Below are 15875 nucleotides of genomic sequence, written 5' to 3'. Positions count from 1 at the left end.
TACATCGGCCCCACATCATGCCACCCCCAAAACAGTAGGGAACGTCCACCTTGCTGCATTCACTTGACAGTGTGTCTAAGGCGTCCAGCCTGACCGAGTTGCCTCTAAGCACGTCTCCGTCGATTGTCTGGTTGAAGCCATATGCGACACTCATCGGTGAAGACAACGTGATGCCAATCCTGAGTGGTACAAGTGGCATGATGTTGGGCTCAACTGTACTACGCTGCATGGTGTCACAGTTATATACATGGACGTCGGGAGTAAACATCTATCCTGCAGATGATGTGTCCCATGACCTATAATGAGTAGGAACTCACTCAAAGTTTAAGAACCTTCAGTTTGACATCGATTGTAGACAGTAAAACATGAGGATCCAACTGCGGCGAATTATTAATCCCGAGAGTTGTACAAACTGCCTGCGAGAAATGGACGTTCCGTGCTACGGACGCATCTCTCTGGAATAAGTAACCAAAGATGTATATTTGAGGACTCTGTGTGAAGCGATTACAGAGATTGGACGTGTTTTATCTTGGAGAGATTTTGCTATTGTTGTTCGACGCTATTAAGCTCCATTGTGAATGTTTAGTTAGTCGATGGCACAATAAACAAATTCAAGAAAATAATATGCATTCAAGGTGTGCATTTATCATTTTATGAAAGATTTGACAAACATTCTTCAAATGTCACGTGACGTAGATCGATCGGAGGTGCCGTGTGGAATGATGGTGCGAGCCTGCATCTTTTCGTGGTCAATATTCTTCGAGAGAATATTTCAGAAACAATAAAAAAGTTTGACACATCAATTCATACGCATAAATCCATACGCATCATGCAATATAGCACCTAGTTTTGTTGTACCGAACGATCTTCGTAGCGAAATGAACATTTTAGAGATTGCAGGTGGAGCAGTTCCGACGAGGAGTATCAGCGAGATAGACACTGTGGGACATATATGTAGCTCTCCTGTGGTACTTAAAACCAAACTTTAGCTTTTAAAAGACTGAAGCTAAAAACTAAATAAATCCACTGGAAATCATAACTAAAAATATCAAAAATAAATAAGAAGCAGAGAATTTCTTAAACAAATTTTATAAATTAATTAATTAATTAATTAAAATATAATAAACATTGTAGCAGCAGTAACCGATCTAACAACTGCTCCAGACACTTGTCTTCTATAGGCGTTGTCGAACGCAGCGCTGAATTCTGCCTGTTTACATATCTCTGTGTTGAATGCGCATGGCTCCAAGCACTAAGGGACTTAACATCTGTGGTCATGAGTCCCCTAGAACTTAGAGCTACTTAAACGTAACTAACCTAAGGACATCGCACACATCCATGCCCGAGGCAGGATTTGAACCTGCGACCGTAGCGGTCATGCGGTTCCAGACTGCAGCGCCTAGAACCGCACGGCCACACCGGCCGGCCGAATGCGCATGCTTATATCAGTTTCTTTGGTGCTTCAGTGAATTTGCGATAATATCGCGAGGTCCAACTGCGATCCAAGACGAGACAATTAAAATATTCGCCCGAATATACGAGGGACGTTCAGTAATTAACGCAACACATTTTTTTTCTGAAAGCAGTTTGATTCTGTTCAGGATTGCAATACATCTTACTATTCCCCACTCTTTTGGCTACAAAATCCTACTTTTCAGTATAATCTCCGTCAATGCGATGACCTACGCCCCTTACCGGGTTGACCTGTACGACCATGTGATACCACTCTAATGATCGATGTCGGAGCCAACCTCTTGCTGCATCATCCACGTACTGCCTCGTGTGGAGTGAATCTGTCACTGGGACAAACAGATGGAAGTCGAAAGTTGCGATATTCGGGCTGGATGAAGAACAGTCCAATGATGTTTTGTGAGCTCATCTCATGTGTGCAGAGCCGTGTGAAGCTTTGTGCTCTCATGGAGAAAAACAAGTTCGTTTGCGTTTTTGTGGCACGAATGCTTTCAATCAAATTACAATGAAATCCAGACCATTAGCTGCTTACAGGCGCTGATAAATATAAATGGGGACAGTTGAAAATGTGTGCCCCGACCGGGACTTGAACCCGGGATCTCCTGCTTACATGGCAGACACTCTATCCGACTGAGCCACCGAGGACAAGCCGTCCGCAGCTCGTGGTCGTGCGGTAGCGTTCTCGCTTCCCGCTCCCGAGTTCCCGGGTTCGATTCCCGGCGGGGTCAGGGATTCTCTGGCTCGTGATGACTGGGTGTTGTGTGCTGTCCTTGGTTAGTTAGGTTTAAGTAGTTCTAAATTCTAGGGGACTGATGACCATAGATGTTAAGTCCCATAGTGCTCAGAGCAATTTTTTTTTAGGACAAGCCGTCTCTTCACTTTCTTGAGGATAGCACATTACACCTGACAGTTGATCGTTGCACCATGGAGGACATCAAACAGAATAACCCCTTGACAACCAAAGAAGACCCTCCCCATGGCTGAGAGTGCGGCTTGGAACTTTTTCTTCGGAGGTGATGTGTCACGGCACTCCATAGATTGCTGTTTTAATTCCGGTTCCAAGTTATGAACCCTGCTCTATCACCTCTGGCGATATTTGACAAAAAATTGTCTCTGTCAGACACGAAATGCGCAAGAAATTACCAACAGATGGCCCTTCGTTGCTCCTTATGGTCTTTTGATAGGGACCCACTGAGCACGCACTTTCGAGTACCCCAAGTGGTGAACGTGTGTGTCAGTACCACCGGCAGAGACGTCCGGTTGTGCAGCGAGGTGTCTGATTGTGAATCGTCGATCATTTCGAATGAGAGTGTCCGCACATCCCAACATTGCAGGAGTCACAGTTGTCTGCAGCCGGTGGGCACGCTGGAGATCTGACGGGTTTGTGCGACATTGTTGCGATGATGACATACGCCTCGCCCAACGACTCACAGTGCTTTTGTTCACTGCCGGGTCTCCGCAGACATTCTCCAAGCGCCTTTAAATATCTGCGATGCTGTGGTTTTACACCAAAAGATACTCAGCTCTCTGCCTAGAAGGCACCTCCGTTACAGACGTCCAACGCTTCCTGGTGTAGTGGCTAGCGTTGTTGCCTCTGGATCACGGGGTCCCGGGTTCGATTCCCGAGCGGGTTGAGGATTTACTGTGCCTGGGGAATGAGTGTTTGTGTTGTCCTCATCATTTGGTTCAAATGGCTCTGAGCACTATGGGACTCAACTGCTGAGGTCATAAGTCCCCTAGAACTTAGAACTACTTAAACCTAACTAACCTAAGGACAACACACACATCCATGCCCGAGGCAGGATTCGAACCTGCGACCGTAGCGGTCGCGTGGTTCCAGACTGTACTGCCAGAACCGCTCGGCCACCAGCGGCCGGCTCCTCATCATTTCATCATCATCATCATTTGTGACAGTGGCTCTATTGGACTGTGTAAAAATTGGGACTTTGTATGAGCGCTGATGACTACGCAGTTGGGCGCCCCACAAACCAGTCATCATCATCATCATATAGCGCTTCCACCTAGCGGAACTTCATGAAACTATAGGGACTGAAGTCGGGATATTCCATGATGTCTCTCAACAAATTCAGCATTTTGTCAGCCGAAACATGACGAGAAAAAGATGTATCGCATTACTTATTGAACAGACCTCGTAAGTGGAAATCCGTATTGCACTGAAAATAATAAAATGTAATAAGACGTCGTTTCATGCGACACGTAAACATGATCAGAATTATAGAAAACGAAAGCCAGGGGAAAGCTCGCGTGGAAAGAAATCAAAAAAGTCTGTGTCCAGTGCCAAGCGAATGGTTTGCAATAACGACGCGACGAGATTACGTAGCCCGCCCATCGGGCATAGAGCAATTAGCGACAATCCAGACTTACGACTTATCTGCCCTGTAAGCGTTATACTCCTCTGTGTGACCACTGTGTTAAGGATATTGATAGTCAAATTACATATTGATACGAACGACTTGTAAGAATTTTATCCCGACGTTTTCGTTTCATTTCTGCGGAGCGCACCCGAACTGCACACACAGAAAACTTTTTATTGTGGGACTGAGCTGCCAACTACATCATTGTGAAATGACCTACAGATGAGCAAAGAACTAACTATATCACGACTTTGTAGCGTGGTGCATAATACTATCCAAAACGGAAAATTCCTTAGAGCTTTCCGTTATTGAATAGAATGTGTGCTTTGCTAGATCCTCACTGGAAATATCACCAACTTAGAATCCTTTATTTATTTCCACAGGTCTACAAGGGTAATTGGTTCTTGATTCCATGAAACTACTCCCACTGTTTCATAAATGAAGAGAGGTCGCAGCGCATTTGGTCTTTACCGAAGCGACTTCCGCGGTCCCTTTAATTTCATTACCCGCAGGTTACCTCGCGGAGTCCAGCGGTGCAATCTCTTAGAGTGCGCGCCGGTCAGGGAGGGAGGACTTGAATTCTGTATACAGGTTTAGCGGACGCCAGAAGCGACCGTTGCCGATGCTCTTGAACTCTTTGGAAATTTATTGGACTCCGAATCCCATAATCTATTGAGTTGGATAGGGTTATGGCGTTACATAACGCTACTACATCAGTGGATCGCTTCGCCTCATTCTTTAGTTACTCTGCGAATGACGGACATCTAATATTTTCTAAGCTATTCCATCTATCCAAATAAGATTTGCGGCAATTGACATTGTGCTAAGCGACAATTATCTTCTACACACTTGTAATTTTTTCCTAGCATTGTGATATAATTCTCCTTAATATCCCCTTGTTTCTAAGTCAGAGATTAATCTCCAGCACCTAATCCATACCTACTCGATAGGTCTTATTTCAGTATAAACTAAATTTTTCGTATTGAAACTCGGTTCTCACGAAACATAAGAGACAATAGTGGTACGAACGTAACACTGCTTGAAATTGTACCTTACTTTTCAGTCCAATTTTCGCTTTTTGTTTCAGAAATTGTTCCCAAAATTGTTAAAAATGCATTGGAAGTAGGAACAAGTACAGTGGGTTTTACCGGGATAGCTTCAAAGCACCGGTGGTCTACAGACAGCCTCAGCGTCTTCGGTCAGACGGCTGCCTCCTCTGCGTAATGAAAAACTTGAGTCCAATTTCAATGGTGAAGTTGCAGGAGTGTCATTTGACGTCCGTTCACTCCAAATGACGAGGACGGTAACGAACAAAATGAGAAAAAAATGGGGGTAGAGTCTTTCGTTACCAATCAAAACGTGCTCGGACCGGGGCCCGAACCCCACCACTGCTTAAATTTTGAATAAAAATGATAAGCGATTGCTGTCGTTCTGCCAACGACCTTGTCAAAGAGGGCGGAGGAGCGGACGGAGGTTCAAGTCACTGTCTTACCCATGGGGTCGGAAACTGTTCCTAAAAAGCGGAAGAATCAGCAATGATCAACGGCATGATGTCCGCCCCGGTAGCTGAGTGGTCAGCGCGACAGAATGTCAACCCTAAGGGCCCGGGTTTGATTCCCGAGTGGGTTGGAGATTTTCTCCGCTCAGGGACTGGGTGTTGTGTTGTCCTAATCATCATTATTTCATCCCCAACGACGCGAAAGTCGCCGAAGGGGCGTCAAATAGAAAAACTTGCTCCCGGCGAACCGTCTACCCGACGGGAGGCCTAGTCACACGACATTTATTTTAACGGCATGACGCAGAAAGCAGTGGTAACCGCTCCATTAAAGACACATAATGTACATCCACATGACATGTAGCCTGTAACAGAAAAACTGACATGATGATCTCTCCATTGGCAAAAGATTCTTGGCAGGTCTCCCATTCGGATCTCCGGGAGGGGTCTGCCAAAGGAGATGTGGCCATGAGAAAAAGATTGAATAACCATGGAAACGATAACGTTCTACAAATAGGGGCGTGGAATGTCAAAAGTTTGAACTTGGTAAGGAAGCTAGAAAATCTGAAAAGGAAAATGTTAAGGCGCAATCCAGATATAGTAGGCGTTAGTGAAGTGAAGTGGAAAGAAGACAAGGTTTTATGGTCAGACCAGTACAGGATAATATCAAAAGCAGCAGAAAATGGTATAACGATTCGTTAGAAATAGAAACGTAGGGCAGAGAGTGAATCACTGTGAACAGTTCAGTGAAACGTTTGTTCCCATCAGAATCGGCAGCAAACCAACACCAACAACAATAGTTCAGGTATACATATCGATGTCGTAACCACAAGATGAAGAGAAAGGGTTATTACATGAGGATATTGAACGGGTAATTCAGTACGTAAAGAGAGATGTAAATCCAATAATCAATAGGGATCGGAATGCGGTTGGCGAGTATCACGGTATAAGTGTATATATGCATGTGTGTGTGGCCACTTTAACACGGAATAATTATATATTTTTATTTTATTATATTTTATGATTTTGGTTAGAGTGGCTTTAAATACTGTGGCTAGCATGAGATTTTTAATTAACTTTACCGCGATAACACTCGTACGGACATCGGCTGCCCCGAAGTGCGTATGATATAATATTTTTTTAAAAACAACGCGCGACTCACCGCCTTCTAATATATAGTTTGCGTATGCGCTGCTATTTAGAAAAGAAAATTTGCGTATTCTTACGCAAACTGTTATTAATATGGGTCTCAGGGGCTACTGGTTATTTATGTACCAAACCACATAAAGATTAACTGAGATATTGCGGAGCTTTTAGAATATACTGTTTTTCAATATTTCTTGTTCATTATTTGCAAGACAAAACTGGAAAGAATCTCATCTGCCGTTAGGCGGCCAAAATGAACATACCGAACTCATTCAGTGCTGTGGATTTTAGTAAATGAAATTTATCAGTACAGTCTTTAACTTTGAAATTAATGAAAGATCAAAATTTAGAAGTCTCTCGCATTTACATTTAATATTATGATATAAAATTTTTATTAAATAATAGAGTCAGCGTAATGGTCGACTAAATTCTGCTGCGGGAGATGACCTCCCTGCACTACGAAGTTGTTAATTATCAGACAACACTTCAATGGCGGCCTACCGCTAGACGAAACAAAACAGGAGAGAATGAGATTTTCACTCTGCAGCGGAGTGTGCGCTGATATGAAACTTCCTGGCAGATTAAAACTGTGTGCCGGATCGAAACTCGAATTCGGGACCTTCGCCTTTCGCGGGCAAGTGCTCTACCAACTGAGCTACCCAAGCACGACTCACGCCCCGTCCTCAGAGCTTTCAATCTGCCAGTACCTCGTCTCCTACATTCCAAACTTTACAGAAGCTCTCCTGTGAACCTTGCAGAACTAGTGAAAGGGTCCTGTAGCCACCTTTCATTGCCAACTCTCGTAGTGGTCAAGTCGGCAAAGAGGTTTCCGCTACTTGTGAGAAATCCACCTGCGTTAGGTTGGTGGCGGAAATGGCATCCTGGGGTTTTCCGGTACACGCGGAGCGTGGAAGAGGCTGGAGAAGCGGGAGGCAGTCTGCCGCCGGTACGGGAAGCGTACACAGCTGTGCTCCAGTCGAAGAAGGGTGAGTTGGACTGACCGCGTGGCGCGCTGTCACATAGAGAGGGGAGCTTTTAGCTTTTGGTCTCGAATTTCGTCTTATAAAGATTTATTTGCTGGGTTGCAGCAGGGAATGCAAGGCTTTTGTGGACTTTCAGTTTGATTCCCAATGCAGTCTTGACTTTGATCCGTGAGAGGAACGCGGCACAAGGGAGTTGCATATGTTGAAGTGCCCTCGGTTCAGTGTGAGTGTTTCTGTGCATACAACTGTGTGTGTATGCTTCTAATCTTTTCCGGATCTTGGTAATTTTTGTGTATTTGTGAATTTTCTTTGTCTCATGTGATTAAAATTTGGCCACGGTCCATAGAAATTGTCTCCGCGGACCGAGTGGGCACGCGAGTCTGTTATGAAACGTATAGTATTTCACAAGCAATTGTACATAGTTAGCATGCAACAGCAGTCTATAGATGCACTACATCAATGTTTTAAGGAATAAATAATTTTGCCTTCAATCTTATCTTGTGTACCGATGTTACGTCGCCGTTACCTTCGCCATTTACCTTGTAGTTTTCCTTGTTGGCCCATCTATAGCGTTTCCATGTGCACGGGTGTAGTGATTAGTGTCCCTTTTTTTATCTGAAACAAATGCTCTGGAATAGATCGTGTTTTCACGAATCTTGCTGCAGGCTGCACTTACGCATGGTGTTCACGCCCTCTTTACCTTACTCAATATTTGATTCACGGGAAGAATGCCTGGATCATATTAATAATTACATCCCATTCTTTATCAATGACTTTACAATGAATGTTCTTTTGTGAGTTTTTCTTATTAATAAATTAAGTAATTTTCCGACTCAGTGCTTCCTCTTCTTTGTCGTGTGGCTAGAGTTGGTGGCGACCCTATCTTTTATATTGATTTCAGTGTCAAATAGCATTTTCTTATTCAAAGTGCGCGTGGCTCTTTTAGCTATCAGGATACATTCAAAGGGCGCTTCATGCTTCTTGCACATAGCGTCCTTTTATTCACGCTACTTACACTAGCACTCCTGAAAGAGAGGATATTGCGGAGACATGTTGTTGGTTGTCCTGCTGAGTAATATCGTACAAAAATTCTGTCCAATTGGGCGCAGTAAATCATCAGAATCTCGAATTGGTCGGATGGCCGTACCCACACTGCTCCAAAAGATCTCAATTGGGGAGAGATGCGGTGATCTCCCGGGCTGAGGTAAGGTTGCCAAGTACGAGGATCAGCAGTAGGAACTCTCACAGATTGCGGACTGGCATTATCTTGATGAAATGTAAGCCCAGGATGAGCTGCTATGAAGTACAAATAAACGGGGAATGTAATATCGTTGATGTACCGCTGTGCTGTAAGTGTGCCACGGATAAGAACCAAAGGAGATCTGCTATGAAAAGAAAAGGCGCCCCAGAGCATCATTCCTGGTTGTCGGGCAGTATAAGAGGCGAAAAAGCAGGTTGGTATCCCTCTGTTGTCCAGGGCGTCCGCAGACATGTGTAGGCTCGTCGTAGGGGCTCTGTTCTAAGCAGGACTCAGCACTGATGGCAATTCGCCTTCAGCCAACGAGAGAAGAAGCCGGTTAGCGTTCGGATACCAACATCGCTGCCGCCCGGCACACCGTCTGACAGCCAGGAGCTGGTCTGGGGTGTCATTGCTTCTGTCGTTATCGTCCAAGGCACCCTTACAGCATTTGTTGCCCTTCGTGGCAAGCCAGCCTGGGCTTACATTTCAGCAAGATAATGCACGCCCGCACACTACCTTGGCCAGCAAGGTCTCCGGATCTCTCCCCAATTGAGAACGTTTGGAGCATTGTGGGGAGGTTCCTCCAGCCGTCTCGGTAGTTTGACGTTCTAACCAGCCTATTGGCCATAATTTGACACCTCATCCCTTAAGAGGACATTAAACATCTCTATCAGTTATGCCAAGCGGAATAACTCCTTGCATAAGGGTCAGAGGTGGACCAACGCGTTATTGACTTGCTCCGTTTATGAAGCTCTTTCTCTTCGATAAATCATCCAATTTTTATGAAATTTCTAGCGTAATAATAAAAAAAGGAGAAAGAAATAATAATTGATATTATACTAGATTTAGCACTCACGGTAATTTTTTTACCGTTTTTTGGCGCAAAACGGAGAGAGAGGGAGCAGATTTTGTGAACTGCGTTGCGTCGGTTCTCGATTGTGTTCAGGAGGAATAGTAATAGTATTTGATTACGCAAAGGTAGTTCGAACGTGACAATTAACTCGGATTGCCTTCACGCAATCTGATTCTTCGATACAAATACCTAAGGGACCTAACTATTGAAAGGGAAATCTATGAACAAAAGTAGGTTACGGTAATGGTTGTCAAATCTGAGATTGAATATATTAGTAGCCTCCCGAAAGCAACCAAGATGCCGCTATAAAGAGCTGGCCTCTAACATAGTTTGCATACAAAGAAGAGCACTAAGGTTATTGAAAGAAACGAATAGAAAGTAAAAGATTTCATTATAACACATCAATATATTCTGAAATATTCCGTACTACTAATCATGAACAAATAACTAAGGAATATAAAACTTACATTTAGTATTTCTTTCGCACATTCCGTGCTACGACAATGTCCTCTCTTCTCGGTCCAATATTTCTTACAATTAGTTCTCCTGGCATGCGCGTGAATATCACATAGCGTCACACTGTTTGTTGTAGCGTTCGTTCGAAAATTTTTCATTTGCTGGTTCACTAAAATGATATAAGTTGTAGCGATGCTACATTGCACTTCGTAACACGTCAGCAACGAAACAGTAAAAGGTAATCAAGTCTCTAGAACTATTCGTAACAAAAGACAAAATTTTTGTGATTCATATGTATCGTATCTTATTAGGATCGAGCGCTGCGGCAATTGTTTGCATATCTGCGCTCGGCGGGTCGTAGTGTTTATTTGAAGCAGTTAATGCTGGACTCGTGTCGTTGTGTAGACGCACATTACAAAAATTGTCCCTTTCCTGACATTTGCACTGTGATGCGTAACATTCTACCAACTACACCTCGATGGCTGTTCTTTTTTATGACAAATATTTTATACGGGGTGGTCCATTGATAGTGACCGGGCCAAATATCTCACGAAATAAGCATCAAACGAAAAAACTACAAAGAACGAAACTCGTCTAGCTTGAAGGGGGAAACCAGGTGGCGCTATTGTTGGCCTGCTAGATGGCGCTGCCATAGGTCAAACGGATATCAACTGCGTTTCTTTTAAATACGAACCCCCATTTTTATTACATATTCGAGTAGTACGTAAAGAAATATGAATGGTTTAGTTAGACCACTTTTTTCGCTTTGTGATAGATGACGCTGTAATAGTCACAAACGTTTAAATACGTGGTATCAGGTAACGTTCCGCCAGTGCCGACGGTATTAGCTTCTTGATACATTACCCGTGTTAAAATAGGCCGTTTACCAATTGCGGTAAAGGTCGATATCGTGTTGATGTATGGCTATTGTGATGAAAATGCCCAATGGAGGTGTGCTATTTATGCTGCTCGGTATCCTTGACATCACCCAAGTGTTCGGACCGTTCGCCGGATAGTTATTTAAGGAAACAGGAAGTGTTCAGCCACATGTGAAACATCAACCACGACGTACAACAAATGATGATGCCCAAGTAGGTGATTTAGCTGCTGTCGCGGCTAATCCGCACATCAGTAGCAGACAAACTGCGCGAGAATCGGGAATCTCAAGAACGTCGGTGTTGAGAATGCTACATCAACATCGATTGCACCCGTACCATATTTCTATGCACCAGCAATTGCATGGCGATGACTTTCAACGTTGTGTACATTTATGCCACTGGGCACCGGAGAAATTACGGGACGTTCGCAGTTTTTTTGCACGCGTTCTATTTACCGACGAAGCGTCATTCACCAACAGCGGTAACGTAAACCGGCAAAATATGCACTACTGGGCAACGGAAAATCCACGATGGCTGCAACAAGTGGAACATCAGCGACCTTGACGGGTTAATGTATGGTGCGGCATTATGGGAGGAAGGATAATTGGCCCCCATTTTATCGATGGCAATCTAAATGGTGCAATTACGCTGATTTCCTACGTAATATTCTACCGATGTTACTACTAGGTGTTTCACTGCATGACAGAATGGCGATGCACTTCCAACATGATGGATGTCCGGCACACAGCTCGCGTGCGGTTGTTGCGGTATTGGATAGCATATTTCATGACAGGTGGATCGGTTGTCGAAGCACCATACCATGGCCCGCACGTTCACCGGATCTGACGTCCCCGGATTTCTTTCTGTGGGGAAAGTTGAAGGATATTTGCCATCGTGATCCACCGACAACGGCTGACAACATGCGTCAGCGCATTTCAGTGCACGTGCGAACTACTCGCTGTTGAGAGGAATGTCGTTACACGTGTTTCCAACTGCAGTGTGGTTGACGGACATCATTTTGAGCATTTATTGCATTAATGTGGTATTTACAGGTAATCACGCTGTAACAGCATCCGTTCTCAGAAATGATAAGTTCACAAAGGTACATGTATCACATTGGAACAACCGAAATAAAATGTTCAAACGTACCTACGTTCTGTATTTTAATTTAAAAAAACCTACCTGTTACCAACTGTTCTTCTAAAATTGTGAGCCATATGTTTGTGACTATTACAGCGCCATCTATCACAAAGCGAAAAAAGTGGTCCAACTAAAACATTCATATTTCTTTACGTACTACACGAATATGTAATAAAAAATGGGGGCTCCTATTTTAAAAAAAACGCAATTGATATCCGTTTGACCTATGGCAGCACCATCTAGCGGGTCAACCATAGCGCCATCTGGTTTCCTCCTTGAAGCTAGACAAGTTTCGTTCTTTGTAGTTTTTTCGTTTGTGGCTTATTTCGTGAGATATTTGGCCCGGTCACGATCAATGGACCACCCTGTATACAGAGCATCCGAAACTCAATTTTATTACAATCTGTAATCATTTGTCTGTCTGTACATGTACATCCTTTCTATCGATTTCCGTCCCATTTGCGTAGTTCTTTTGTCTTAGAGTGTACATTCCTGCTGAGTAAGGTAGTTGCATTAGAACGGTGTTCTGACGGAAGGCCGCAACAACAGTAGTAGACCAAGATTTTTCTGGCGGCAGATACCCCGTTTACATGGGGCTCCCAAAACCGGAATTCATAAACCGATTTCCCATTACCGCTTCTGGGTGGTCGTATAAACACTTCAAAATCGTTTCTGGAAATCCGCTTCTAGTTACCGGTTTTCCAATTCCGTAATCGATTTTCGCTCCTATGTAAACGCGACTTATTTTGAAATTTTTTCAGAATATTCGTTTGGAGTAATTGTGCAGTCAAGAAGAAGCACAAATATTAGCATGAAGCTGTCTACCTGTAATGTTTTAGCGAAAAGAAATAACAAGTGTGTTGACTGAAAGAGAAACTGAATCAGGTGTTTTCCAGGCCATATTCAACAGGACTAGCAAATCCGCTTCAGACCTTATCATGTGAACACGACAGCGAAAAACGATTTCTGAAATTTCGTCTTGCGGAAGATGTGACGCATGTAAACGTAGCCACAGGCTCGGCGCCGCCCATGGCCGTGCGCCCTGGCCAGAGGCGCTCCCTCCTCTGACAGTGGGACGGCCCCACTGGCCACTGATTTGCGAGCTCGCTGAGGACTCGGCTGTTCCTGCAATTTAACGGCCGCTTCAGCGGGACAGACCGCAGCTAATTGCAGCGCCTCTGCTGGCGACAATCGGATTTATGAGTCTGGCTGGAGAAGCGGGTCACCGTGCCACCGGAATCCCGCCCGGCTTTCAGTTGCAGAACACTACTGCGGGAGGCAGTGTACGTGGAGCGGTGTGAATGCGAGTCGTGTGCTGAATGCCAACTTCCTCGCATAGAGGGCGTGGCCGGGAGTTCTCGGAAAACCCACTTTAGAAGACGGTGGGCTTCGCATATATTAATATACTTTTACTATTTATTCGTATAGTAACAAGTCATGGTATACTTTGTCCTCATATAACGAGACCTAATGTATTTCTTTTTTTTTTCGGTTACTATTGGTCATCCGTCTTGAGCTGACTGCAATTTAATTAAAAAGAATTACATGAGATACGTTTAGCTTCAATTCATAAAGCATCTTCCGTGGGTATTCTGCAAATTGGATACAAATGTTTGTACATTTTTGGTTGTTGTAGGTAAAAATGCGTTTTGTTTATAAAGTTGGTGTGGAAGTTACTTCGGTGATTCTTTACATGTTCTGCTTCTTCCCTTCCGGCTGACGTCGAAAGACTTCGATTGACATTTGCACTTGGCAGTTTTCGCCATTCTGCAGTACTTTTTGCGGTGCATTATTTACACTTCACTACTGTGAACCGTTTCTCATTCCGCTCAGTAACAGTGTTTATGTCTGTTCGTTCGTTTCGTTCACACTGTGAGTGTTGGCAACCTGTGAAAAAAAATTGTCAACTCACCTCTACTCCTCTCACGTTTCTACCTAATACAAGACAATTTCACAAATTTTCACTGACAGACACGTACACACACACACACACACACATACACACACAAAGTAGTTTCACAGGTTTGTATATATCATGTCAGAGCAAACACTTCAGTACTGGCACTTCTTGTGAGCTCACAACGTAAACGAAAACAAACGAAGAGACACAAACATTGTTACTGTGCGGAATGAGAAACACCTTACAAAAGTGAAGTGTAAATAATACAGCGGAAGAAATACTGCAGAATGGGTTGTTTGGGGCGGAGGAGACCAGGCAGCAGGTCATAGGTCTCTTCGGATTAGGGAAGGACTGGGAAGTAAGTCGGCCGTGCACTTTCAAACGAACCATCCCGGCATTTGCCTGGAGCGATTTAGGGAAATCACGGAAAACTTAAATCAAGATGGCTGGACAAGGGATTGAACCGTTGTCCTCCAGATTGCTAGTCCAGTGCGCTAGCCACTGCAGAATGGCAAAAACTGCTAAGTGCAAATGTGAATCGAAGTCTTTCGCCGTCAACAGCTGCTAGCAGGGACGGAAGGAGCAGAATATGTAAGGAAACACAGCAAGTAACCTGCACACCAACTGTATAAATAAAACGCTGTTCTTACCTAAAACAACCAAAATCCATCTACATGGATACTCTGCAAATCACATTTAAGTGTCTGGCAAAGAGTTCATCGAACCACCTTCACAATTCTTTATTATTCCAATATCGTACAGCGCCGAAAGAATTAACACCTATATCTTTCCGTACGAGCTCTTATTTCCCTTATTTTATCGTGGTGATCGTTCCTCCCTGTGTAGGTTGGTGTCAACAAAATATTTTCGCATTCGGAGGAGAAAGTTGGTGATTGGAATTTTGTGAGAAGATTCCGTCGCAATGTAAAACGCCTATCCTTTAATGATTTCCAGCCCAAATCCTGTATCATTTCTGTGACACTCTTTCCCATATTTAGGGATAATACAATACGTGCTGCCTTTCTTTAATTTTTTTCGATGTACTCCGTCAGTCCTATCTGATAAGGATCCCACACCGCGCAGCAGTATTCTAAAAGAGGACGGACAAGCGTAGTGTAGGCAGTCTCCTTAATAGGTCTGTTGCATTTTCTAAGTGTCCTGCCAATAAAACGCAGCAGTTGGTTAGGCTTCCCCACAACATTTTCTGTGTGTTCTTTCCAATTAAAGTTGTTCGTAATTGTAATACCTAGGTATTTAGTTGAATTTACGGCTTTTAGATTAGACAGATTTATCGTGTAACGGAAGTTTAACGAGTTCCTTTTAGCACTCATGTGGATGACCTCACATTTTTCGTTATTTAGGGTCAACTTCCATATTTCGCATCATTCAGATATCTTTTCTAAATATTTTGCAGTTTGTTTTGATCTTCTCATGACTTTCTTAGTCGATAAACGACAGCGTCATCTGCAAACAACCGAAGACAGCTGCTCAGATTGTCTGCGAAATCGTTTATACAGATAAGGAACAGCAAAGGGCCTATAACATTACCTTGGGGAACGCTAGAAATCACTTGTGTTTTACTCGATGACTTTCCGTCAGTTACTAAGAACTGTGACCTCTCTGACGGGAAATCGCAAATCCGGTCACATAACTGAGACGATATTCCATAAGCACGCAATTTCGCTACAAGCGAAGCCTTCCGGAAATCCAAAAATTCGGAATCAATCTGAAATGCCTTGTCAGTACCACTCAGCACCTCATGTGAATAAAGAGCTAGTTGTGTTTCACAAGAACGATGTTTTCTAAACCTATGTTGACTGTGTGTCTTAAAAATGGTTCAAATGACTCTGAGCACTATGGGACTTCTGAGGTCATCAGTCCCCTAGAACTTAGAACTACTTAAACCTAACTAACCTAAGGACATCACGCATATACATGC

At 43.7% G+C, this 15875-nt stretch overlaps 1 non-coding gene across 1 annotated transcript; it reads right to left on the bottom strand.

Moving 5' to 3' along the window:
* Nucleotides 1-2041: 2041 nt before the first annotated feature.
* Trnat-ugu lies at nt 2042-2115 on the bottom strand. Its single transcript has one exon. It is a non-coding gene; the product is annotated as a tRNA-Thr (tRNA).
* Nucleotides 2116-15875: the final 13760 nt, after the last annotated feature.

This window comes from Schistocerca piceifrons, chromosome 9, assembly GCF_021461385.2.
Source record: "Schistocerca piceifrons isolate TAMUIC-IGC-003096 chromosome 9, iqSchPice1.1, whole genome shotgun sequence".
Lineage (NCBI taxonomy): Eukaryota > Metazoa > Arthropoda > Insecta > Orthoptera > Acrididae > Schistocerca > Schistocerca piceifrons.
Note: the sequence above shows the minus strand (reverse complement) of the source record. Positions and strands in the feature narration are given on the sequence as shown.